Here is a 3,806-nt window from a genome sequence, read left to right on the forward strand (position 1 = left end):
AAGACTGGAGTTTCTATGTTTGGGATGTTTTTCTGACTGTAAACACATGTGTCATTATGTATATCAGTAAACTTAATCTCTCTATATCAATATTGGTAGATGAAGAAATTGTATTAGATTTGAAGATTTCTTTTCTTCTCAGATGTGTTCAGTTACTTGGAATATGTAGCCTAAAAATTATAAATGTGCAGTTGAGCAGGAAGAAGGAGAAACCTCTTGGCTTCACATACTTTATAGTTGTCAAAATATTTTGATATTTTTAGATTCCTGATGACTCTGCAAGGTTCTGTACACACAATGCATTGTACCTGTTTTAAAAATAACATTCTTCATGTGATAGTTCTCTGAGCGCTTCCTCCTGGTGTCGTGGCAGACTTGCTCTCAGTTGGACTGACCTTGGCGATCCAACTGCCAAGATGATGATGCTAGCACTTACGGAACACCTCCTAAATCCTAGACACCCTTTTAATGTTTTAACTGTATCAGCTACTTGAAGGTCACAGAAACCCCATGGAGAATGTATTATCCATTTTACAGAAGAGAAAATGGGCATAGCTCGGGATATGGTGGTGCTGGGATTCAAACCTTGGAAGTCTGCTTCCAGCTTGTCCCCACAGCCACTAATCATATTCTTTTTTTTTCCTTTTTTCTTTTTGAGAGAGGGTGCAAGTGAGCAAGGGGCAGAGAGAGAGAGAATCCCAGGAGAGGCAGAAAGAGAGAGGGAGGAAGAGCGCACGAGAGAAGCAGGGCTCACCTGAAGCGGAGCTCATGTTTACTCGAAGCAGGGCTCAAGCTCACCCTAAGTGGGGCTCGAGCTCACCCAAGGTGGGACTCAAACTCACGAACTCTGAGATCATGATCTGAGCCGGAGTCAAATGCTTAACGACTGAGCCACCCAGGTGCTCAGCCACTAATCACTGTCTGAGGTGAATGATGATGGAGTTTTTAAGGGGAACTCTTACCAGAAAGTGGTAAGTACTTTAAAGGTATTATCTCATCTAATCCCCCAACTGTTATATGAGACAAATACTGTTTTCATCTTCATTTGAAATAAGGGACTTCATTTTTAGGTAGTTACAGTTGTCTTGTCCAGAGTCACAGAGCAGTAAACCAAGGCCAGTCTGATTTAGCCACCTCACTTGTCTGCCTTCATCAGTATGGCAAGAAGAAAAATTATACTTTAGTTTTCATGAGTATTTATGGTTTAGTTTGTTATTTGAAACTATATGTGGATTCATTTATCCATTAGCTTCAGTATCTTTATCTTTTCTATGCTTTATATTTCTAGCCAGTAATGCCAGAAAAGAGTGTTTTCATGGTTACAGCTATTGCTGGGAATAGCTGGTTTTTCATACCTTTCCAGAAAATCTTTGGTTACTTACTGTTTAGAAAAATTGGGGGAAAAAAGATTGTTAATTCTCTTTTAGGTCCAGGTGTAGTCAAAAGTCAGTTAAATTAATTATGTTGGACTAAGGGAAAATTCTATTCATCTTTATTGTCAGAGTAATACAAACTCTGCAGTTTAAAAAAACACAACTCAGAGACATCATTTTCTTAGATTTTTATCCTATAGTTATTAAGGGAAAAGCATAGTTTTTCCTGTTTACTTTTTTCCTTTTAGAAAGAGAGAGCATGTGAGCAGGGGAGAGGGGTAGAGGAGGGAAAGAGAATCTTTTTTTTTAATGTTTATTCATTTGTGAGAGAGAGAGCACAAGCTGGGGAGGGAGAGAGAGAGAGGGAGACAGGATCTGAAGCAGGCTCTGCACTAACGGAGTGAGCCTGATGCAGGGCTTGAACACACAGCTCAACCAACTGAGCCACCGAGGTGCCCTGAGAGAGAGTTTTAAGCAGACTCCATGCTCAGTGCCGAGCCTGATGTGGGGATTGATCCCACAACCCCAGAATCATGACCCCAACCCAAATCAAGAGTCAGTGGCTCAACCAACTGAGCCACTAGACACCTATCTTGTTTAGTTTTTATCCCCCTGCCTAGCGTAGTTCTTTGATTTTAATAGCTGCTCAATACATAGCTGAATTAATTAATTAATGTTTACAAGTAATTCTTATCCCTACATGGATGGGAAAGTGATATTCCAGTTCTGGAAAACAATACATTGGAAAACTTAATGTGCATAAGTTACTACTTTTTAAAAGTTTTGTAATACCAGAAAGAAATGCAGTTAATTATACTCAACATTATATTCTGAAAATAGTATCAGAATAAAATTCTGAAAATACTGTAGGATATGGTATTCCAATGTCATCATTAAAATCAATTAAGGGGAGCCTAGGTAGCTCAGTTGGTTAAGCATCCAACTTTGGCTCAGGTTATGATCTCACAGCTTGTGAGTTTGAGGTGTGCATCGGGCTCTGTGCTGACAGCTCAGAGCCTGGAGCTTGTTTTGGATTCTGTGTCTCCCTCTCTCTCCACCCCTCTCCTACTCTCACACTGTCTCTCTCTCTCAAAATAAATAAACATTAAAAAAAATTGTAATGAAGAGGTACCAATTGGAAGGTGTCCAATTTTTAGACTGCTAGATAAACTACAACAGACTTATAGCTTAGAAAGTATAACTGTTCTGGGATTCCTGGCTGGCTCAGTCGGGGGAGCATGCAACTTTTGATCTCAGAGTTGTGAGTTTGAGCCCCACAATGGTTGTAGAGATCACTTAAATAAATACAGCTTTTTAAAAAGTATAACTATTTCATTTCCTCTTTGTAAGCAAAATTAGCTACTTCAGTGGTCTCCCAAGTGATTTGTAGATCTTCCACCACAGCTCTACCCTGCTTTCACTTTGCATCCATGAAAATACGTATTTTTCATTCTATTTTCTGTAAGACAGCCATGCTCTCAAAAGCTGAATTTTAAAAAAAAATTTTTTTTACATTTGTTTATTTTTGAAAGCCTTTTTGATAGCCAGAGACCGAGCACGAGCAGGGGAGGGCCAGAAAGAGAGGGAGAAACAGAATCCAAAGCAGGCTCCAGGCTCCACGCTGTCAACACAGAGCCTGACGTGGGGCTCGAACTCACAAACTGTGAGATCATGACCTGAGCTAAAGTCAGATGCCCAACTGACTAGGCCACCCAGGCACCCATCAAAAGCTGGATCTTATTTATTTATTTAGGTAATACCTTCATTTATTTGTTTTTTAAAGTTTTTTAAAATGTTTATTTTTAAGAGAGAGAGAGAGAGAGACAGAGTTCAAGTGGGGGAGGGCCAGAGAGAGAGGGAGAGACAGAATCTGAAACAGGCTTCAGGCTCTGAGATGTCAGCACAGAGCCTGATGCAGTGCTTGAACTTACAAACTGGGAGATCACGACCTGAGCCGAAGTCAAACGCTTACTGGATTGAGCCACTCAGGTGTCCCAATTTGTTTTTTTAAAATAAGCTGTATCCCATCATGGGGCTTGAACTCACAACTCTGAGATCAAGATTCACGTGCTCTACTGACTGAGCCAGCCAGGTACCCCAAAAGCTGGATCTTAATGGTTCTTAGCTTTGTAGTAAGGGGCGCCAGGCAGAACTCTACTGCTAAATTATGCCTTCAGTTTGGGAACCACTAAATTACTTACTCAAGTAGTCCTCTGGTGAATGGGATATGGAGCCTTCATTTTAAACATAATTTCAGTTAACTCTTCTCATAGAAGGAAGTTATAGTTATCATTGTTGGCCTAAGAAAGAAGTGAGGTTCAGATTATATTGTGAGGAAATGTGTTATCGTCACAGAAAACTTTCCTGGGGACAGTGTAGAAATGGTCTTGGACTGCACAGAGCTGCAATTACTTACAAACCTAAAGTCTCTCC

General features: G+C 40.3%; 1 protein-coding gene across 3 annotated transcripts in view; it reads left to right on the forward strand.

The window, feature by feature from the left end:
* The window catches only part of DSE (dermatan sulfate epimerase), a 71,569-nt gene that overhangs the window by 14,875 nt on the left and 52,888 nt on the right, over positions 1-3,806 (forward strand). The gene's annotated exons all lie outside the window — the stretch shown is intronic.

The sequence above is a fragment of the Suricata suricatta genome, chromosome 7, assembly GCF_006229205.1.
Source record: "Suricata suricatta isolate VVHF042 chromosome 7, meerkat_22Aug2017_6uvM2_HiC, whole genome shotgun sequence".
Lineage (NCBI taxonomy): Eukaryota > Metazoa > Chordata > Mammalia > Carnivora > Herpestidae > Suricata > Suricata suricatta.